Raw genomic sequence first — 24,961 nt, 5'->3', positions numbered from 1 at the left:
ACACTGCTCGTCATACCAGCAAATAGCCCCATAGAACTCTGGATAATGTAGTGGCAACGGTAAGTACGCCTATGCCACGAGTATGTCGCTATTATGCCATCCCTGGACACGTGTTTCGAGGTAATTGCCTCTCGTCAGCAGGGAGCAGGTAAGTATGTGGGGTGCCGAATAGACTGCCAAAATATCAAAGGTATAGTACCTCTCACGGCGCGCAGGTGCGGAACCAAGGCTCGCCAGCCCAAGTCGCTCGAGAGAGCTTAAATGCAAATACGAAATAGGTCGCACACTGCTCGTCATACCAGCAAATAGCCCCATAGAACTCTGGATAATGTAGTGGCAGCGGTGAGTACGCCTGTGCCACGAGTATGTCACTATTATGCCATCCCTGAACACGTGTTTCGAGGTAATTGCCTCTCGACAGCAGGAAGCAGGTAAGTATGTGGGGTGCAGAATAGACTGCCAAAATATCAAAGGTATAGTACCTCTCACGGCGCGCAGGTGCGGAACCAAGGCTCGTCAGCCCAAGTCGCTCGAGAGAGCTTTAATGCAAATACGAAATAGGTCGCACACTGCTCGTCATACCAGCAAATAGCCCCATAGAACTCTGGATAATGTAGTGGCAGCGGTGAGTACGCCTATGCCACGAGTATGTCACTATTATGCCATCCCTGGACACGTGTTTCGAGGTAATTGCCTCTCGTCAGCAGGGAGCAGGTAAGTATGTGGGGTGCCGAATAGACTGCCAAAATATCAAAGGTATAGTACCTCTCACGGTGCGCAGGTGCGGAACCAAGGCTCGTCAGCCCAAGTCGCTCGAGAGAGCTTAAATGCAAATACGAAATAGGTCGCACACTGCTCGTCATACCAGCAAATAGCCCCATAGAACTCTGGATAATGTAGTGGCAGCGGTGAGTACGCCTATGCCACGAGTATGTCACTATTATGCCATCCCTGGACACGTGTTTCGAGGTAATTGCCTCTCGTCAGCAGGGAGCAGGTAAGTATGTGGGGTGCCGAATAGACTGCCAAAATATCAAAGGTATAGTACCTCTCACGGCGCGCAGGTGCGGAACCAAGGCTCGTCAGCCCAAGTCGCTCGAGAGAGCTTAAATGCAAATACGAAATAGGTCGCACACTGCTCGTCATACCAGCAAATAGCCCCATAGAACTCTGGATAATGTAGTGGCAGCGGTGAGTACGCCTATGCCACGAGTATGTCACAATTATGCCATCCCTGGACACGTGTTTCGAGGTAATTGCCTCTCGTCAGCAGGGAGCAGGTAAGTATGTGGGGTGCCGAATAGACTGCCAAAATATCAAAGGTATAGTACCTCTCATGGCGCGCAGGTGCGGAACCAAGGCTCGTCAGCCCAAGTCGCTCGAGAGAGCTTAAATGCAAATACGAAATAGGTCGCACATTGCTCGTCATACCAGCAAATAGCCCCATAGAACTCTGGATAATGTAGTGGCAGGGGTGAGTACGCCTATGCCACGAGTATGTCACTATTATGCCATCCCTGGACACGTGTTTCGAGGTAATTGCCTCTCGTCAGCAGGGAGCAGGTAAGTATGTGGGGTGCCGAATAGACTGCCAAAATATCAAAGGTATAGTACCTCTCACGGCGCGCAGGTGCGGAACCAAGGCTCGTCAGCCCAAGTCGCTCGAGAGAGCTTAAATGCAAATACGAAATAGGTCGCACACTGCTCGTCATACCAGCACATAGCCCCATAGAACTCTGGATAATGTAGTGGCAGCGGTGAGTACGCCTATGCCACGAGTATGTCACAATTATGCCATCCCTGGACACGTGTTTCGAGGTAATTGCCTCTCGTCAGCAGGGAGCAGGTAAGTATGTGGGTTGCCGAATAGACTGCCAAAATATCAAAGGTATAGTACCTCTCACGGCGCGCAGGTGCGGAACCAAGGCTCGTCAGCCCAAGTCGCTCGAGAGAGCTTAAATGCAAATACGAAATAGGTCGCACACTGCTTGTCATACCAGCACATAGCCCCATAGAACTCTGGATAATGTAGTGGCAGCGGTGAGTACGCCTATGCCACGAGTATGTCACAATTATGCCATCCCTGGACACGTGTTTCGAGGTAATTGCCTCTCGTCAGCAGGGAGCAGGTAAGTATGTGGGGTGCCGAATAGACTGCCAAAATATCAAAGGTATAGTACCTCTCACGGCGCGCAGGTGCGGAACCAAGGCTCGTCAGCCCAAGTCACTCGAGAGAGCTTAAACGCAAATACGAAATAGGTCGCACACTGCTCGTCATACCTGCAAATAGCCCCATAGAACTCTGGATAATGTAGTGGCAGCGGTGAGTACGCCTATGCCACGAGTATGTCACTATTATGCCATCCCTGGACACGTGTTTCGAGGTAATTGCCTCTCGTCAGCAGGGAGCAGGTAAGTATGTGGGGTGCCGAATAGACTGCCAAAATATCAAAGGTATAGTACCTCTCACGGCGTGCAGGTGCGGAACCAAGGCTCGTCAGCCCAAGTCGCTCGAGAGAGCTTAAATGCAAATACGAAATAGGTCGCACACTGCTCGTCATACCAGCAAATAGCCCCATAGAACTCTGGATAATGTAGTGGCAGCGGTGAGTACGCCTATGCCACGAGTATGTCACTATTATGCCATCCCTGGACACGTGTTTCGAGGTAATTGCCTCTCGTCAGCAGGGAGCAGGTAAGTATGTGGGGTGCCGAATAGACTGCCAAAATATCAAAGGTATAGTACCTCTCACGGCGCGCAGGTGCGGAACCAAGGCTCGTCAGCCCAAGTCACTCGAGAGAGCTTAAATGCAAATACGAAATAGGTCGCACACTGCTCGTCATACCAGCAAATAGCCCCATAGAACTCTGGATAATGTAGTGGCAGCGGTGAGTACGCCTATGCCACGAGTATGTCACTATTATGCCATCCCTGGACACGTGTTTCGAGGTAATTGCCTCTCGTCAGCAGGGAGCAGGTAAGTATGTGGGGTGCCGAATAGACTGCCAAAATATCAAAGGTATAGTACCTCTCACGGCGCGCAGGTGCGGAACCAAGGCTCGTCAGCCCAAGTCGCTCGAGAGAGCTTAAATGCAAATACGAAATAGGTCGCACACTGCTCGTCATACCAGCAAATAGCCCCATAGAACTCTGGATAATGTAGTGGCAGCGGTGAGTACGCCTATGCCACGAGTATGTCACTATTATGCCATCCCTGGACACGTGTTTTGAGGTAATTGCCTCTCGTCAGCAGGGAGCAGGTAAGTATGTGGGGTGCTGAATAGACTGCCAAAATATCAAAGGTATAGTACCTCTCACGGCGCGCAGGTGCGAAACCAAGGCTCGTCAGCCCAAGTCGCTCGAGAGAGCTTAAATGCAAATACGAAATAGGTCGCACACTGCTCGTCATACCAGCAAATAGCCCCATAGAACTCTGGCTAATGTAGTGGCAGCGGTGAGTACGCCTATGCCACGAGTATGTCACTATTATGCCATCCCTGGACACGTGTTTCGAGGTAATTGCCTCTCGTCAGCAGGGAGCAGGTAAGTATGTGGGGTGCCGAATAGACTGCCAAAATATCAAAGGTATAGTACCTCTCACTGCGCGCAGGTGCGGAACCAAGGCTCGTCAGCCCAAGTCGTTCGAGATAGCTTAAATGCAAATACGAAATAGGTCGCACACTGCTCGTCATACCAGCAAATAGCCCCATAGAACTCTGGATAATGTAGTGGCAGCGGTGAGTACGCCTATGCCATGAGTATGTCACTATTATGCCATCCCTGGACACGTGTTTCGAGGTAATTGCCTCTCGTCAGCAGGGAGCAGGTAAGTATGTGGGGTGCCGAATAGACTGCCAAAATATCAAAGGTATAGTACCTCTCACGGCGCGCAGGTGCGGAACCAAGGCTCGTCAGCCCAAGTCGCTCGAGAGAGCTTAAATGCAAATACGAAATAGGTCGCACACTGCTCGTCATACCAGCAAATAGCCCCATAGAACTCTGGATAATGTAGTGGCAGCGGTGAGTACGCCTATGCCACGAGTATGTCACTATTATGCCATCCCTGGACACGTGTTTCGAGGTAATTGCCTCTCGTCAGCAGGGAGCAGGTAAGTATGTGGGGTGCCGAATAGACTGCCAAAATATCAAAGGTATAGTACCTCTCACGGCGCGCAGGTGCGGAACCAAGGCTTGTCAGCCCAAGTCGCTCGAGAGAGCTTAAATGCAAATACGAAATAGGTCGCACACTGCTCGTCATACCAGCAAATAGCCCCATAGAACTCTGGATAATGTAGTGGCAGCGGTGAGTACGCCTATGCCACGAGTATGTCACTATTATGCCATCCCTGGACACATGTTTCGAGGTAATTGCCTCTCGTCAGCAGGGAGCAGGTAAGTATGTGGGGTGCCGAATAGACTGCCAAAATATCAAAGGTATAGTACCTCTCACGGCGCGCAGGTGCGGAACCAAGGCTCGTCAGCCCAAGTCGCTCGAGAGAGCTTAAATGCAAATACGAAATAGGTCGCACACTGCTCGTCATACCAGCAAATAGCCCCATAGAACTCTGGATAATGTAGTGGCAGCGGTGAGTACGCCTATGCCACGAGTATGTCGCTATTATGCCATCCCTGGACACGTGTTTCGAGGTAATTGCCCATCGTCAGCAGGGAGCAGGTAAGTATGTGGGGTGCCGAATAGACTACCAAAATATCAAAGGTATAGTACCTCTCACGGCGCGCAGGTGCGGAACCAAGGCTCGTCAGCCCAAGTCGCTCGAGAGAGCTTATATGCAAATACGAAATAGGTCGCACACTGCTCGTCATACCAGCAAATTGCCCCATAGAACTCTGGATAATGTAGTGGCAGCGGTGAGTACGCCTATGCCACGAGTATGTCACTATTATGCCATCCCTGGACACGTGTTTCGAAGTAATTGCCTCTCGTCAGCAGGGAGCAGGTAAGTATGTGGGGTGCCGAATAGACTGCCAAAATATCAAAGGTATAGTACCTCTCACGGCGCGCAGGTGCGGAACCAAGGCTCGTCAGCCTATACCATACCATGCATACTCCACTCTACGCCACTCCAGTCCACTCCACTCCACTCCACTCTACTCCACTCTATGCTACTTTATGCACCTCCACTCTATGCCACTCTACTCTATGTCACGCTACAACACTCTCTTCTTTTGCATGCCACTCTACTCTACTCTACACCAATCTACTCGACTCTACTCTGCTCGACTCCACTCAAGCCCGGTCTTTTTAACTGATGAAACAGTTAAACAGCACGTGGAGAGGCTCGCGCTGGTTCTCTATATGGTTGAAAAAATGCAACTACCAACTGATATGTTTGTAGTAACTTTAATTGCATGCACACCCCACTGGCATCTTCTGTGGTCATAACTGTTTATGGTAAGCAGCATGAGCATGCACTGACATGAATTGTAATTTGCATCCCTGTGTTTTTAAATGTTGCGATCAATATGAATATGTTTTTAACGTTCTCACTTCCTCCAATGTCTTTTCCTTAAGTCTGTCCCCAGAAGGTACACTACATATTTATGTGATGTATGCAGGGCATGTTTTTTTTAAAACACCAATTCCCCATCCCTGATTGAGTAGAAAAGGATTATTGGTCCTGATGAAATGCCATGATCCTTTCAGACAGTAATAGGCATGAAACATGTTGACCCTTGACTCACATTAACTGTAGATGGAGTAGACCGATAAATCTATCTCTTGCTCAACCTTTGTGTTTAACCATGACAAACGCACCCAGTGATTAAAATAACTGTTGGATTCCTTGAGTCATTTTAAGTACACATTCCTTTCCCATTCTACTCACATCTAGCCACCCCACCTCACTCCTCAACACCGGCAAAAAGAAAAGAACTCCAGCAAAGTTCCCCCCCCCTGAGTGGGTCTATGGGCATTGCAGCACTGGCCCAACGAGGAGCTGCCCAATGATTAAGCATGACACCCCACATAGTGTGTGAGGACCCTTGCTCCTAAAAGGAGCACTGCTCCTGACTTGACCTACTGGTAGATCTGTACTCCCACACAGAAACTGCATAGTTCTTGCTTTTATACCTCCACTCTTTGCCACTTAGCTCTATGTCATGCTACAACACTCTCCTCCACTGCATGCCACTCTACTCTACTTCTCTCTACACCAATCTACTCCACTCCACTCTGTACTGCTCTACTCCACTCTACACCACTCTGCTCCACTCCACTCTATGCCACACCACTATACTTCATTCCGTTCTACACCACGCTGCTCTTCTCCACACTACTCTACTCTACTTCACTCTATGCCACTCCATTCTACACAACTCTTGGCCACTCTACTCCACTATATGACACTAAACTCAGTCCCACTTCTCTCTACGCTTTCCACTCCACAACACTCTAAGACACTGTACTCCACTCTACAGCACTCCAGTCTACACCACATAGCTCCATGCCATTTTACATCACTCTACACCACTCTACTTTATGACTCTCTGTGCCACTTCACTCTCCACCACTCTACTCCTGTCTACAACACTCCGCTCTATGACACTCCACTCTCCAACACTCTATGCTACTTTGTGCTACTCCACTCTACTACACTCCGAGTTACTATAGTCAACTCTATGCTACTCCATGCTATGCCACTCCACTTTATGACACTTTACTCTATTCTACGCCCCACCACTCTATATCCCTCCACTCTCTGTCCCTTCACTCTATGCCCCTCCACGCTACACTCCTCCGCTCTATCACAGGTGCTGGATACAGGGGTGCTGGAGGTCGCTGCAGCACCCTCAGAAATAACTATGCTGGAGTTCCAAAGGTGAATAAGCAATATAGATGCCTTTAGATCTTATCTTTATCTTGTCATGTTTGCTGTGCATTCAAAGACAGAGGGTTTAGTCAAATTGCTGCTTATTCCTTTAACATAGAAATTAGTGTTTACGGTTCATTCTCTGAATACAAAGTGAGACCATTTTGTGAAGTGAACTATGTGGCAATATTGCTGTAGTAAAGTGAACATGAAAGGAAAGGCTGTAGTTTGTCATTTTCTTTCAAATACAACATTTAAATACCTTTAACTGGGTTGTATAAATATTTCAAAATATATCAACAGTTAAGAAACCACAAATGAAGCATTTTTTGTAATTCTAAAGTTTGATAGAAGCAAAATGTTTTAATACAGTTAAAACCAATCAAGCAACTTTACTTAGTTATGGGCAAATGATCATTTTTCACTGAAACCCATTTTTCCAGCCAATGCTGTTTGTGTGCTATATGGTTTTACTAGCAAATGTAGTTGCCAGTTTAATGAAAAATGTGCTGTCTGTAAACAGTACTGCACAACCACACCATGCTTTAGTAATATATTTGTGACCGTGTGCTCCAAAATTCACACCAGGTGGCCACATATAACACCTTTGCCACTCTCCTGCTTATGTGGCTTGGGTAACTTTGATGACTGCACCCCCACTGTGAAAATTGTTCCAGCACCACTGCGCCCTATGACACTCTACTCTACAACATTCTACGGCCCTCTAGTCTACGTCCTTCAACTCTATGACACTCCACTTTATAACACACTGTTACACTCTAAGATACCTTACTCAACTCCATTCCACTCTACATCCCTACACTGTATGTCCCTCCACTCTTTCCATCCACTCTACGTCCCTCCACTCTTTGACCCTCCCCTCTATTCCACTCTACAACACTCCACAACACTCCATGCCATTCTACGCCACTCAATTCCACTCTGCACCACTCTACGCCACTCTACTCCACTCTGCTCCATTCCACACCACTCTACTTACTCCACTCTGAATCACTCTACTGTACTCCAGTCTATGTCACTCTACTTCGCTCTACTCTCCTCTACGCCACTTCACTCAACTCTAAGACACAACGCTAGAACGACACTATACTCCATGCAACAATACTCCACTCTACACCCCTTAGACCTATGACCCTCCACTCTACACCACCCACTGTATGACACTCTATACCAATCCACTCTATGCAACTCTAAGACATTACACCCTATGCCACTCTATAACAATCCACTCTAAGATACTCTACTCCACTCTATGACACTTTACTCAACTCACTGCTATGTCATTCCACACTACTCCACTCTTTGTCACTCCACTCTATGCCACTCCATGCCACTCTAGTCTACAACACTCCACTCTAGGACATTCTACGACACTCCACTCTATTTTACAGCACACCACTTAATGACACTCAACTCCACTCTATGACACTGAACTCTATGACACTCTACTCCACGCCATTCCACTCCATGACACTCAACTCCACTCTATGCTATGACACTCTATGTCCCTCCACCCTTTGCTACCCTCTACTCTATAACCCTTCACTCTACGACATTGCACTCTATGACACTACACCCTACGGTGCTCACTCTTTGCCCCTTTACTCCACTCTATGCCACTCTACTCCACTCTACACCATCCTACTCTTCTCCACTGTACGCCATTCTACACCACTCTACTTCCAGAGGCTCTATGACCCTCCACTCTACGACCTTCCACTCAACGACCCTTCAATCCACTCTTCGACACTCTACTCTATGATAGTCCACTCTATGACACTCTACTCTACGACATGCCACTCTACGCCACAACTCAATACTCCACTCTACAATACTACACTCTATGCCACTACACTCTCTAACACTCTACTCCCCTCAGTGACATTTCACGATACTCTACTTCACTCTATGCCACTCCATTCTACAACACTCTACTTCTCTCTACACCCCTCCAATCTATAACCCACCTATCTATGCCTCTCCACTCTACAACACTCTACTACATTCTATGCCTCTACACACTGCAAAACTCTACTCCACTCTATGCAACTCCCTCTATGCCACTCCTTGCTACTTTAATTCACTCTATGCCACTCCAATCTACTTTACTTCCTTCTACTCAACAACCCACTACTCCACTCTACACCACTCCACTCTGCACCCCTCTATACCACTCCAGTTTGTGACACTCTATGCCACCCCACTCTGTGACAATGTATTCCACTCTACGCCCTTTCACTTTACACCACTCTACACCTTACACCACTCCACTCCACTCTACTCTACACCACTGCACTCTACTCCACTCTAGACCACTCTATACCACTCTACTCCACTCTACTTCACTGTACTTCATGACAGGGGTTCTAGAGAGCCCACAGCGGAATGGCCGCACAGTTGTGCTGCTGTGCTGGCCGAGCTCACAAATCTGCTAATTATCCTGCCATTGAACCAACATAAATGTATGAAATTACAGATATACCCCCTGGGAGGTAAGCGCGTGCTGCATGATACCTTAAAACCAGCTTTTGACTGAGACTATGGGCAATAATCACCGGTGAGGCACGCGACACAGGCTGCGCTGATTGCCGGCATTCAGGCCACGCTGTGAGAGCTGGAGGTGAGCTGGCTACCTGAGGGCCTGGATGTGAGGGGAATCACCAGCTTGTCGAGACAGGGCGCTATCACCTGTGAAAAGTGAACAGGAGGAGTGCCAGTGCTGTTGCGAACTTCACCATAGCTACTGAGGTGAGGAAGACCTGTGATCCAGAGGGCCACACTGGGCTAAGACTGTGAGGAGACATGTCTCACCGAGATACTGTATGCTGTCTGCCGTAGGCTGCAGTGTGTCGGTGGACATCCAAATTGGATGTGGGCACTCCGATTCTTCTGTGAAGGGGAGTGCAGCCCTTGAAGAGAGACTACGGCCACTACCGCCATTCTGGGTGCCAGAGTGCTGGAGGCAGACATTGCAGTGCAAGGGCGCGGCTCCTACAAGGTAGGCCCTTAAGCCCCGACTGATCCCCCTGGTAGTGAGGCACACTGAGGACAGACAGAGAAAGAAGCTGACTGCTAGGGGACATGGATTGCTAATAGGAGGTGACTCCCATACACCTCAATGGTTGTGAGTGGTGTGCACTATCTATGGTGGCCCAAACAGAATGCTCTATGCTGGCATCAAAGACAGTGCATGGGTGGGCTGCCAGACTGTCTTATTTGAAGAGAAAGAAGTCCCCATTGCTGTGGTGCATGTTGATAAGCATTTACTCAACCCCTGAAACTTGGAAGTAAACTCTTGCGTGGCGATTCCAAGTTGAGGGCTGGGAGACCTAACAGTACACTGACAATGGGCGGCCAGAGAGTGATTGAGTCACGCACACCTTCTGGTCACAGTTAACTCAAGCCCAGACCGGCAGACACTACCTTGAGCAGGTAGAGTTTGGGTGCTGCTGTGGGCTGCTGGGCACTACACTGGCTAAAGATATATTTGGAGAAATCGGACAGAACACAAATGAGACTCACATTTGAGTCCAGAAGATCAGCAAAATCTTCCCAAGATCTGCTGCTTGACCAGGAACCGGGTGCGGATGTGCCAGTTGCAACTGGCCTGGAAAGTACCTTCATTGCTATGCAACAAAGCCTCCAGTCCATTGATGAACAAATGTATTCGCTTAACCTGTGGATTGACCATATGTCTGCCAAATTAGTTAAACAGTCGGCAGGCCTCACTGAGGCAGAGCAACAGATATCAATGGCAGGAGATGGGCTTCAGTCCATGAGCACAAAATCCCATGAGATGGAAAAGTCCTAGCGGTGATCCAATTGAAAAATTAAGCTTTAGAAGCTTGATCGCGCTGCAGTAACCTCCGTATTACGGGGGTACCAGAGTCCATCAATATAGGTCGCATGGAGACATTTGTTTAACAGATGATCATAGACCTCTTCGGTAAAGATAATATGTCGCACATGTTTGTGATGGAAAGGGTGCATAGATCACTGATGACACGAACACTGTTGTGTACTCCTCCATGTCCAATTATTGAAAAATTGCTCAATTGCTGAGATTGTGACAAGGTTCTCAATTTGGCACCTGAACAGAAGGAACTTAATTACCAAAGTACTATGATCTCATTCTATCTGAATTTTACGGCGGTGTTTCAGGCAGCTCAAAAGGTGTACTTGACCATTAAAAGTCAATTGCAGAAAGCTGAAATATCATACGCAATTTTATACCCAGCAAAACTCTGCATTGACCATGGAAGAAAGCAGAAGATTTTGATTTTGATTCGATTAGATTTTTTTATTTAAATTTTAAATTTATATAGCGCACGAATGCCCGAAGGCGTCTAGGCGCTGTGTGGAAAGGTTTGCCAATAATAACAAAGACTGTGGCTTTAGTTGGAAAACAGCCAGGTTTTTAGTGATTTTCAAAAGGAGAGTACTGTGGGGCTGAGTTTGATGTTCATCAGGAGAGAGTTCCATAGTTTCACTGTGCTCAGAACAAAACGTATGCCTCCCCATCGAGCTTTTTTGTTTTTGGGGTTTGGAGGAATTTGCTCTGTGATGATCTTAAGTTTCTGACTGGATGGTACCAGGTGAAGTGTTGTTTCAGGAACAAGGGACCGGTCCCGTACTTTAGACAGTTTGCACTCATCCATTGGTCTACCCGGTACATGCATTGGCTAAAACGGTCTGCAGTTTCCTCCACACTGCTTGAGATGGACACCACTATTTGGGTGTTGTCCGCATAAGAGACCAAAGAAAAGCTGAACTGCCTAATAATATCAGCCAAGGGGGTCACATACAAGTTGAACAATGTGGGGCTAAACGAGGAGCCCTGCGGTACCCCACAAGGAAGCGTGAACTGCTCTGAGTATAGGTCACAAATCTAAACATATTGAGAACTATTGTTCAGATATGATTTATCAAATAAAGGGCAGCGTCCTTAACTCCTGCCTCTAGGAGCCTTCCGGTTAGGATCTCATGGTTAACGGTGTCAATAGCCACCGATAGATCCAAGAGTATCAGGGTGGCTTTTGCTCCAGAGTCCAATGTTGCTCGTAGCTCCTCTGCTGCCTTAACCCGGGCGGTTTCCGTGCTGTGCCCATGTCAGAAAGCATATTGTGTGATCTAACAGGTCCGGCGAGGAAATAAAGGCTGTTAATTGGGTGTTAAGGATTTTTTCTAAGAACTTAGTGTGCAAAGGAATACTTGCGATAGGTCTATAATTGCTGGTGTCGCTAGGATCTAGATTGGGTTTCTTTGATAGAGGAAGTATTGAGACCGTTTTCCACGCCTCAGGGAAGATACCAGAGATAATAAGTTCTTAGTATGCTGAGTTGCTCACTGATACTATCAGGTGCCATCTGAAATATTTTTGGGGGGCAGGGGTCTGTGGGTGCTCCTGACTTCAATAATATAATTACCTGGGATATCTGTCCTATATTAGGGGGATCAAAAGATGCTAGAACATTTTGGGGGCCTTGAGGTGATTCAGTGAGAGTGTTGCCAATGCTCTCTATACCCTTGTTTGTAAGGGATCTAAAGACTGTCTGCACCTTGTCCTCAAAAAACCGTGCAAGTTGGTTACAGAATTCCACACTGTTGTCCTCTTTTGATGTTTCAGGTAATTTAACTAGCTTCTTTAAAGCTGCAAAGAGTGCTTTGCTTGAATTACCTGCCTGCAGAATTTTCGATGAAAAATAATTACTTTTTTTTAGAGTATCATTTTTTTGTAATCAGTCAGCGTCTGAGCGTATGTGATTTTATCAGCTACATTGTACTGCCTTCTCCACCATCTCGCTGACTGTCTGCAAATTTGTTTTTGCACCCGTAGGGCGTCACAGAACCAGGGTTCGGAATTTTTCTTACGCTTGGTAGTGAAGCTTTTTTCCGGGGCTAAAGTGTTTACTGCTATTTTTATCCAGTTGGTAAACGTGCCTGTTGCCCTGTATGTCTCAGATGTTAGGTCAGGTTTTGAAGCCGCCAGAGCAGATTGCAGCAAATGGGGGTCTATGTTCATCCAGTTGCGCCCTTTTTTGCCCCATATGGATTATGTGGGCGGGAGATATGCTGTGTAGTGGTTACTGCAAACACTATGGCTTTATGGTCTGACCACGTGATTGGCAGAACCTGATGAATTTTCAGGTGAGGATTCGATGTTAAAACTCCATCTAAAGTAGGACCAGCATCGTGCATGGAATGCTTAACCAGCTGCTCCAACGAGGCAGCGGCCATCATCTCAACAATAGAGGCTGTATTATAGTCTTCCAGATCTTCTAGATGGTAGTTAAAATCACCTAGAATCGAGAAATCCTCTGATTCTATACTTGATTCTATGATAGGGCTAATCATTTCTGCAAATCTATTTTTTGCACCTGGAGGTCTGTACAGTAACGTTCCTCTAAACGTGTAGTTATCACTTAAAGTGATTCTAAAGGATAGGAGTTTGCAATCAGTGCAGCTTCCCATGGGGAACCCATTATTGGCAAAGTATCTTTGAGAATGATTGCTAGAGCTCCTCCTCGTTTGATTTGTTTGTCATTTCTAATTATTGTAAATCCTGGTGGAGTAGCTAAAGCCAAATCGAAACCGGAGGTATTATCCGCCCAGGTTTCTGTCACAAAAGCCATGTCAATTTTGTATGCTGTCAACAGCTCAGCAAATTCTAAATTGTGTTTCACAAGAGACCTTGTGTTGATGAGCAAGCCTAAGACCACTTTGGGTGCAGGTAATTGTTTGCAATGGACTTGTTGCACACTTGTACAGGCTCTTACTTTCTGAAATAAAGATTTTGAGGAGCAGTGCACGCATGAACTGGGCTCCGTAGCTAGATCAAGCTGAGGACAAGCAGGAGTTTTGGTAGGCCTATTAAGACTCAGAAGTACACTTTTAGAATAGGTCACTCTACGTCCCTTATTTGAAATGGATCAGGCAGGGATTATGGTCCTGGGCCCGGTCCAGGCGCAGACGGGCTTGCCTTTGGCGCGCCAGTAGAGATTAAGTTGAGATTAACCGCAGGAGATTGGCGCACAGATACCAGCTGCCCCCTTTGACCCGGAAGTTCAATCCCAGGAGTTTCCAGTTCACTGAGTCCTCCACGCAATCAGCACCAGCCGTGGTGGAACGAGGCTTGAACCAGAAGACAACCGTCGACCGAGTATTACCCTAATATTGATCCACAACTAACAACTATCAATCCAATGCCTCAGGATTTTAAAAAGAAGAAAAGTAATTCAGGTTAATAAAGCTCCAGGCCATAAAAATAGTTGAGGCACAAGATTTAAAGATATGCGCCTTGTGGCATCAATGCCAGTAATAGTCAGAGTGCCAGTAATAGTCTGAATGCGTAAAAAACAAAGGAATGCAGCAAACTTACCGCTGGTGTCACAATTCCCACTGTAGCAAAGGACTATCTAAAGACTCTCACCCCCCAGAATCAGACTGCGGCACTGGTGCTAATCTCTTCTCCTTCTGCTAGTGTGATGGAAGAGACCTATATCTAGTGCCAGGATGACCTCCAGACTCTGTTGGGGGCAGCAGGCCAGATGACCTAGACAAATCTACTTAGATGGAGTCATATTGTTTGTTCGGCCACCTCTACTCTGCTGGAGGGGTTCCAAGAACCTGGCAGCCCCCAAGAGGATGCACCTCATATGGTCTGGATAAGTAACCCCTTTTTTGGGTTCTGTATTAGTAAGATCTGAGGGGATTTTTGTCTTTTGTTGTAGAGGGATCTATCTTTAGGAAAGTTGGGATGCTGAAGTGGGTGTGGGAGGGTCATTTGTTTTTATGTGTATGATTGCCAATGTACTCTCTCTCAAGTAAGCACTATCATGTCAGGTGAGCGAAACATTGGGATACATGCCAGGCTCTTTATTATGATGCAGAAACCATGGAGCTGCAAGGTGGTCAAATAGTGCTATTGACTTGGAATGTTAGAGGACACAAAAATCTGTGTAAGACCAGGCTGGTTCTGTCCTACTTAGACAACACATTCAGATAGCGTTTCTTCAGGAAACGCATTTGACGCATGGCAAGGAACAAGCCATAGGAATTAGGTTGTCAGAATACAGGCTAGTATCCTCCTACTCAACGTATTCCACAGTGGTCTTGATTCTGGTGAAGAAACGAGTGCCATTTACAGTATCACATACAATAAAGGATGACCAAGGCCGCCTAGCAATTGTTTAAGGCAATATATGGGGCTCACCATTCACACTGCTCAATACGTATGGCCCAAATATTGTCTGTACCATCGGATGTTCGATGGGGCAAGGTAGGATCTATGCGGATGCTCTGCCTTGAAATAAGTGTGACTATAGGAGGCATCCACCTTGAAGATCCCATGAGGCAACTAGCCCCTGATCACTAGGTAGTAGATCCTGGTGACCTTTTGGAGGGAGGTAGGTCCTCTTTATATGTTCTTTATGATAGTCTTCACTATCGTTAAATAAGTGTAGGGATACATATATCTGGCCCTGAGGAATGCCTGAGACCTGTTGGTTCTAGCAGAAGGGCAGAAATATGTTGGCAAGACCACTCAGCGGTACATAAGGATCATAGTAATCGTGTACGTCCTCTGAGAATACCTTATGGTACTTTTTATTCAAGCATAGGATACCACACAACTAAAATATACTTTGTGGCATTTCCTAAGGCTTTTTTAATTACTGAACTGGATCCAAGTATTTTAAACTGAAAAAATAAGTAATTTCTAAGAACTCTCTCAGGTCCACCCTCAGAGGTCGAGTCCGCCCTGGTAGTATTATCTCACCAGGTTGGGAGATGTGGCAAATGATGAAGCATGTCATATTATGTGAGTGAGCTTACCTCGTCCAATTTTTGGAACTGTCCATTTCCATGGAGGGAGATTAGCACTAGGTAGGTAGATTTATTTATTTTTATTTATTTATTTATGGGTTTTTATAGCGCTGGAATCGAGATTGATTTGAATCAGGGCTTGGGGGAGATATTCTTAAGCATGCTAAGAGGGTGTCATGCCAATTCTGTGTTTGGAGGGACCAAATATTGATGACCCACAGGTCTACATGTCAGCGTGGCGTCATGTTAACACTCTAGCTGCAACACATATTATCTGAGGGAGGGGACCTCAACACTTACCTAGACCCTGTGGCAGACCATACTGCAGTGATGGACTGCCATGGTAAACAGGCGGCCAGAGTTAGAAAGGAAGGCATAGAGGAATACGGCTTGGAAGATATCTGGCACTTATGCAACCCTGGTGTAAGAAAGGGCACTTTCACATCCTCAGTCCACTGGTCATGGTGGTCCAGGCTAGACTACTGGTTAATATCCTAGGAACTGTGCACATGGGTGGAGGGGGGTCAAACATATGCCCAGGACACATTCAGACCACGCACAAGTACTGTTGAACTTAAAACTGCCCACCATGTCGCATGCACCATACACATGGCGGTTCCGCCAGTCGGCCCTGCTAGATTTCGTCTTCAAAGAAGGGCTGAGATCTGCCATAATTGAGTACTTTGAAACAAACGTAGGCTCGATAGAGAGCAAAGGCACTCTAGGGAAGCATTCATTGTAACGATTAGAGGAATTTGCATCAGCACACAAGCAGGGGTGCTGAAGTCCATCTGCACGCAATTAAAAAAACACGCTAAGCACACTTGGGAGGGGCTACGAGAGTGATCCTAGACGTGCCACCTTAGCTAATATTAGAGACTACCTAACCACCTATAATGAGCTGGGAGCGCAAGAAGTACAGTTCCTATCTAAAGGACATGCAGCAAGGGCAGATGGAGAAGGGGGATGCCCTGGGCGTAGCTTAACCGGGAAACTCTGTATGCAAAAGTAACAGAATAACATCATTGAGATCAGCGCACAAGGGGAGGATGATAAATATGATATGATCTCCTTACTAACAGCTTTCCAGAGCTTTAATGCATGGTTGTATAGTGGCCGGGTGTCTACAACTGAATAGGATAAGCTGGCACATCTTGACAATGTGGCACTAGCATTGTTATCTAATGGACACCGGAAGTTCTTGCTGCAACCCTTAACGGAAGAAGAGGTTAGAGACACAATATATTAATTGCCTAACGGCAAGGCACCGGGCCCGGGTGACTTGGCGGTGAATTTTGTGATGAATTTGCCGAAGTATTGGTTCCACTCCTACACACCATGTATGAGGAAGCATACATTCAGAAGAGACTATCCCTGTCGCTGCGCAAAGCGCTAATAGTGACACTGCTAAAGCCAAGCAAAGCATCTGAATATTGTGAATCATACAGATCGTTGTCTCTTATTAATATTGACATAAAAATCCTTGCCACTAGACTACAGCCACGCCTTCCTAACTTGGTTCTACTGGACCAATCCGGGTTTATCCCAGCCAGATCAATGTCCTAAAATCAGTGTACCCTATTTGCCTTACTGCACCACTTAACTCCAGAACTACCGGCGGTGGCAGTCTTACTTGACGCCGCTAAAGCATTTGATTCTATTGAATGGGTGTGCATGTTTCTAGTTCTGGAAAGTATGGGCATGCATGGGGCATTTTGGCGCTGGATCAGACTATTGTATACTGACCCGATTACTTGCATAAGAGTGAATGGACACACATTTGATGCATTTTGTATTGGTAGGGGGGCACGACGGGGTGCCCCTATCTCCTCTTTTGCTGCCTTTAACAATTGTGCCACTAATATGAGTCAAATGACAAAAACATTCCATATCGTCATTGAATTTTAGGCTGCACCCACTTAGCATATCATTATATGCAGACGATATGGCTCTATACATAAGAGGCCCTTCGATCCACCTATCAGCTGTAATTAGGGAACATATTAGATTTGAAGGCTTCTCTGGTCTGAGTATCAACTGTATGAAACCGATCTTATTTCCCCTCACTCTGGGTACTATGAATGGCCCCTTGAGTTCCCCCTGCACAGAACTGGTTAAATATTTGGGGGTTTGAATACACAAGGACCATCACCTAGTGATGAGGTTCAACTATGGCAGGACGATTGACTCCCTGGAAGATCAAATCTCTCAGTGGATGAGACTGCCGTTGGAAGACAGGATTGCAATTTTAAAGATGGTAGTCTTGCATAGATTTCTATATCTAGTCATAAATATACCCATAGTGCTGCCATTTAATTTTTTCCAGAAACTCAAGGGGCACGTGTTCGAATTGCTGTGGGCCGGGACAAAACACAAGGATTGGCTGGGACATGCTCACACAACCATAAGGTAGAGGTGGCTTTAATGCACTGGATTTCCACCTATTTTACCTATGTACATAAACCCACTTTGCTCATTATTGGATGCACCACATGACTATATACCAAATGTCGCACAAGAGCATGATGATGCTTACCCTATTCCACTCAGGGCACTGTTGCCCCATAGGCGGGAGGGCATAGCACGTACAGAAATCAATGCAGTGCATTTCTACGGTGATTGCCTTATGCGCTTTGGGGCAGAGGGCTGGAAAACTCCTCCTGTATGTAAGGGCACTACCTTTGCGACAACACCCTGCAATTCTGGTCTCTAGAGAAGACAAATCGCTGCGGTTGCTTGGGAGTGCGAGGCTCAACACTATGGGCAATGCCTTCCTTAATGGACAATTTATGAGCCTGGAAGACATATCTCAAGCACATTGACACACCTCGCTTTTTATATTTATATATATATATTCGGCTGTGCACAGCCTTCCGTGACAACTGCCTGAGGTTCCCTGAGTAGCCCCCGGTTTTGACTGCACTTCAAGTCTTGCTTACCAGTGATACACGTAGACATCTGATCACCAGATTGTATAATTCAGCACAATCTTATTGTATGCAGGCACTCCCTAAGGCACAAGAGACCTAGAGTGCAGCACTGAGGGAGCCTTTGGAAATAGGAGACAGGCATTTTCACTGTGCGCTGCTACATACCCTTACATCTAATTGCAACCTGAGTATCATACATTTTAAGTTTCTCCATCAACTGTTCTATATGCCTACTAAACTGCTTACATTTGGGCTGCAGTGGATGCTTGGTGTGTGCGATGTGGTGGGCATGTGGCGGACTTTATGCCCTTGGCTTGGCACTGTTACCCTGTACACAAATATTGGACTCAGGCTATGGAGGTATTAACAGATATGATACTCAAACGAGTACATTGCAAGCCTGAGGTATGCCTGCTAGAGTTTTTCAAGAGCCTGCAGCCGACCAATAGTAGATTTGAGGCAGTGGCGCTATTGCTAGCAAAGCGGGGTGTATCACTACCTTGGGAAGCTCATGCTGCACCCACCATGAAAAACTGGATGCGAGATATGACGCATTGTAAAACACAATTGTAGCTGTATATTGAGGAACTTCGGAAACCTTCACATCCAAAAGACATATTGAGCCCTTCAACAACCTATTTACTTTCCGCTCCAGATGAACTGTAGTACCCATTGTACTTTGAGCCTAGATGGGGTCTTGCATCATGTCCGAACCAGTACATTATTATGGATGACTTGGTACCTTTTATAGATCCTATGATTCTCTGACGGGCATTGGTGACTGTAATGTTGTTGTCAGGTTATGTCAATTTGTGATGTTTTTGACATTGATTAAATGCTATAAATAAATAAAAAACGTAAAACCCTCAAAATCACTGTACTTCACAACATTCCACTCTTCTTTACGACACTCCACTCCACAGCACTGCACACTATGACCCTCCACTCTACAACACTGCATGACACTCATCTCCACTCTATGCCACTCCACAAAGCTCCATGACACTCTATGCCACTCAACTCTATGACGCTCCACTCTACAACACTCTCCCCCACTCTATGCCACTCCACTCTATGCCAATTTCTTTTACGCCACTCTCCTCTACATCAATAACTTTTAGCCATGATGAACAGCAGCCACACTGATGTACAACACGGCTAAAACACATGGGCATACGTGACACCTATTGGCTTTGCCAATGCTTGCTGGATTTTGCCAGGTGTAAAGGAAAACCTTTTTAATGCGTGCACACACCATACACACATTCTTCCACTTGTCACTATAGCATAGCCATTGTTCACCCAGCCAAATTTTTGTTTATACTGGACTTTGTTGTCTATGCCCATTTATGGTCAGCTGGACTAGGCTGAATCATGGGCAGTCAAAAAAGATTAAACATTGATAAAAATGTGACTGACCTACAAAAGTTAAACGTACTGAGGAAAATCTTGATTCTGCTCTTTGCTGTGACCCACACACTGCGGCTGTTGTACACGAAACATTCATTTTGAGAAGCATTAAGCAGGCTAAATTGCCCAGTAAGTCAAGTGTTCTCTGCTGACATCTGTATGCTTCTTGACAGTCACAAGTTTGTACCCTGCAAACCCTAACCCAGCCATTCATGCTTCTGATGGCACTACATTAAATACCATACATTTGGGCACTAGTAAGACTTGTGAGCTGTTACGAGAAAATCGGGTTCGATATGTCAATAATGACTTTATAGCTTGGATGGATGTGATTATATCCACTGAAAAATATTTTCGCGTTTTTGCCTCCAATGCACATTACCCACATTTTCTTGACATTGTCAGCTGAAATTTCACAACTGTGTTTTCTTTTTCTAGTCTTTTTAAAATATTTGTGTCTGAATCTTACCATGTTGACCTCCCCCCATGGTAACCTTGTCATATATTATTGCTTTTGCTGTGCATTGGCCAAACAAATGATGTGGTTTTTTTAGCAAATAATACTGCTTCAATGTCATTCGTGGGGGATCTATAACATAACAATCAATAAATCTTTATTTCGGCAATGTTTCAGCCATAAAAGAACAGATAAAAGATATATACAATAAAAACATACAGTAATGGGGCAATAACTACAATTTCAGTGTCTAATATAGACCAAAACTACTAACCACTGTTTGAAATTACAAAACTCCTTTTGATCCAAATAGTATGCAAATACTTTGAAAGTGCAAACACAATGTGGCCTGCAGTATCAGTTTTAAAAATCCTTAGAGCATCTGAGCATTTCCGGAAGCCTAAATTTCTACAAATTGGTACTATCCAGAACTTCCGGGCTCTACTATAGAGAGGGCAGAAAAATAAAATATGGCATTCATTTTCATTGTCCATACCACAACCTGGGCATTGAGAAGCCCTTGACGGAGACCATTTGCTGGTGAGGCACGCTATAGGAAGGGAGCCAAACCTCCATTGTATATAAAGCTTCCTAGCCAGAGTAGGGTAAATCACATTCAAATAATCTTCGAATGAATATACAGATTTAACCTCTAAGAATGCTTTTACCATCGAACCATTCTGCGAGTCATGCAACCAAACACTGGAGCAGCGAGATCTATGGTACTCAGGAAATGAATTCCCTGAAATCTAACTACAGGCTATTGCCGGGTTGAACCACATATCCGCAAGGCCCATTGTCAGGAGTTCTTGTTTGACATAAGAGAGACAGGGAATATGCACTGCTTTGCTTAAACACAATATTTCTTGAAGTTCAGTTCTGTACTGCAGGAGTTCGGGCGTCAGCCATAGCCTCCTCCAAAACCTAAGAGGTTTAATGGCTAATACCTCCTGAATGGGGAGTAGACCCAAGTCAAGCCTTAGCGGTAGGAGAGGTGTACTTTGGGGAAGCAGGAGCAGCTGCCGCAGAAATCTGTTCTCTACTTTTGTAATTTCAGGTCTAACTGCATGCCCCCATAATTCCCCTCCATACAATGCCGCCGCTCTTGCCCTCGTTTTATAAATTTCAAGGCCAGGGCTTATAGGCTTATATGTGGAGGCATTTGTCATTTTTAGTATTCCCCCAGCTATTTGGGTCAATTTGAGTTGAGATTTGGCCAGCTGGGGACCCCAGGAGAGATTTTCACTTAATGTGTGACGCCTAGATATTGAAATGTATGGACTCTCTCCAATGGAACCGAATCCAAGGTGGGTGATGGTCTTGTGTGTGATGAGGGGTTAAAGGTCATAAATTTTGTCTTGTCTACATTTATCTGTAAACCATGCTCACAGCAAAAGTTGTTAAAACCATTCAATATGCGTTGTATCCCCATGGGTGACTTAGATAATAGCAAGGTGTCGTCGGCAAACATTATAGCCGCGACTTTCTTCCCAGCCAATCTGGGTGCATCATTGTTTGGCACCGCATCCAAGTAAGATATCATCCCATTTACATATAGACAGAACAAAGTGGGTGCCAGGACACACCCTTGCCTGACCCCCTTGTTCACTGGAAACCTAGCAGACAGTTTACCCCCTCTCCCACACCTGACCTGTGCAAAATTTTGTGTGTGCAACCTCACCAGTAGCCCCAGTAATGAATTCGGAACTCCCAAATCCCGTAAGACAGCCCAAAGTTTAACGCTGGGGACAGTGTCGAACGCTGAACGTAAAACTACAAAGACCATATAGAGGCTGCCACCCTCTACCGTCACAGTCTTCCAATACAGCATTATTAAACGGAAGATCTGATCCATGGTGGATGTTTTGCTCCTAAATCCAGCCTGATATGGTGAAAGAATTTCATACTCATTGATCCACTCCTGCAAACGATCTAAAATAAGACGTGCAAATATTTTTTGGGGGACATCAATGAGACTAATGGGTCTGTAATTGACGGGGAGCAGGGGAGAACCCTTTTTATAAATTGGTATAATTTCTGCTCCCAGCCAAGAATCCGGAACCTCAGCACCATGCAGAATGGAATTAAATAGAGCACATAAATACGGCGCCCATATCTTTGGCTGTTCTTTGAACATATCCCCAGGGAGTTTGTCAATACCTGGAGCTTTACCCAACGTCAATTTTGCAAGGGTGTTAGAGACATCCTCTGGGGAAAATTCCAGGGCCTCATCATCCCCTGGAGGGAATGCATGGGAGGGCAAAAGATCTAAATCAGAAGTTGCTGCATAAAGAGATTTAAAATGAGATTCCCACACCCCCGCGTCTAGATTAACTTCAATCGCGTTGCGGGGTTCATCGCACCCTGTATTCACGATGGCCCAGAATCTCCGCGCTTCCTTATTAGCAAGTGCGGAGGCTAAATTCTCCCATCTTTCCCGATCCCAATCTATTTTAGCCTGTTTCATAACTTCTTTGTAGGAGTGCCTAAGGGCACAGATAGTTAACCTATCGCTACCGATTTTGATATAATATATATAACATAACAATTACAGGAAGTGGTAAATCAGATCACAAAAGAGATTACTGCTTGGAGCCTGATTACAAGTTTGGTGTTGCGGGAACGGACTGCCACGCCGGCGGCTCGCTCCCGCACCTCCAAACCCGTGGTCGCAGTGCCTGCCAGGTTACAAGTTTCCTCCTGTCTGATAGGGTGTTGTTGGTGGTCCCACGGTGGTGCCTCTAAAAATGGGCACTGCAATGGAAACACAAAAAATAGTTAATGCATTGCATGGACTATAAAGTCCATGCCGTGCAGGAACTTGGGTACATGCACACAGGGGGCCTCATGTTGTGCCCCCCTGCATGCATCACCATGCACATGGAAAATAGAGGGCCCTGTAGGGCCCCCTTTGTTTCACGGCCGCCCAGCTTTTCATGGAGGAAAGACCTGCATGTTACTTAGCCCCTGACCGCTGCGACACCACCAGGGGATGGCAGTTCCCTGGCAGCTGCGGCGATGCAATGGCAGTCCGACCATCAAAGTTGTAATTGGGCGGTTGGACAACCAGTGTGGCACTGGTTGGAGTGCCCCCGCCATGCCTCTTCGAGTCTGGTGGTTCTCGGACCGGCACTCTTGTAATTTTGCCCTAGTTCGGGGTATAATGTTGGCAGTGTTGGAATCATGCATTGCGACTGGTGTTATGGGATTACCAGAAGGGGTCAAACAGTACACATTTACATATGTTGCACCAAAACATTTTCCAATTTCCAAAAGTTAGCATTTGGCAATAAATTTTAACGTGGCAATAAAATGCATTTCCAATTTAGTGGGAAACGATAGGGCCCATGTTGGACTAAATAGCTTTTGTGAATCTTTTTTGGGCGCACGTGGAACATCAGTACAGACACACAGCCTGGGAGTCTTGATTGATAATGGTTTCTCTTTATCAACCCACTCAATGCAGACACCATGACAGTGTTCCACCAAATATAATTGCAGAGAATCCATCATTTGCTGATTCTTCTTCACAAAATAGCCTTTATTCTCTCTGTGGCCTTCTAGCTGTCCTGTTACAACACCAATTTATAAAGGACTACCTAAAAAGGATCTTGTCAAACTCCAAATAGCCCAAAATCAGTCAATACCGCTGATACTCAATCTGAGATGCTCTGAGGATATTCCACATGCTTCCTGTGATCATAAACCAACCACTTCCTGTGGGTGTTGGACAGACTATTATCTCTTTGCGGATGCATCCTACCAATTCAAAACTTTGAGTCGGGTTGGAGTGCATCAGGATATTTTCCAAGACCGGCCATTCGTTAAACAGGTGGTGAGTCCGAGGTCATCCAGCATTAACTTTCTTGCACCATGAAGGGTCAAACAATTCGGAGACAGGTCACTATTGAACAACTTGCCTGTAAAACTAGGATTCACATCTTGAAGTTTTGAAAAGATCCATCATGCCTATACATCCTATGGCAAAAACGTATTTATTTATTTGCAAGAGAACAGTGAATTTTGGCAAGAAATGCTGTAAACATAAAGGCAGAACAAGGCCATCTTGGTTGTGGGTACACATATAGAAGAGTTGGCTAAGGTGGAAGAAAGATACTGAACAATACAGGACCAAGCATGCATTTTATCTAGTATACATATGTCAAAGGTTACAGTGACAGAACGGTGTGTAGATAAAATACTTAGGACAATTCTTGTAAGGTATTAGAGGTGTTTTAAATGATGTGAGCAGAGTGAATGAGGAAACTTCAGCGCAAAGAGGGTACCATTATGGTGACCTCTTACCTGAAAGGAAGATAACCTAGATACTGCACAAGGAGGTTTGGGTATAGGTAAACCTTTAATGCTGGAGCGGACCTTAAAAGGCCATTAGAGTCACCATGGCAGGCTCTAAGGCTATATAAGAGCCTTTTACAGCTTAGAAGACCAGCCTTTTTAGCTTGCCTAGAGACTCGTTTTTGACTGAAAC

The sequence above is a fragment of the Triturus cristatus genome, chromosome 5_2, assembly GCF_964204655.1.
Source record: "Triturus cristatus chromosome 5_2, aTriCri1.1, whole genome shotgun sequence".
NCBI lineage: Eukaryota > Metazoa > Chordata > Amphibia > Caudata > Salamandridae > Triturus > Triturus cristatus.
The sequence above is the reverse complement of the archived record's forward strand: the minus strand, read 5'-3'. Positions refer to the sequence as shown.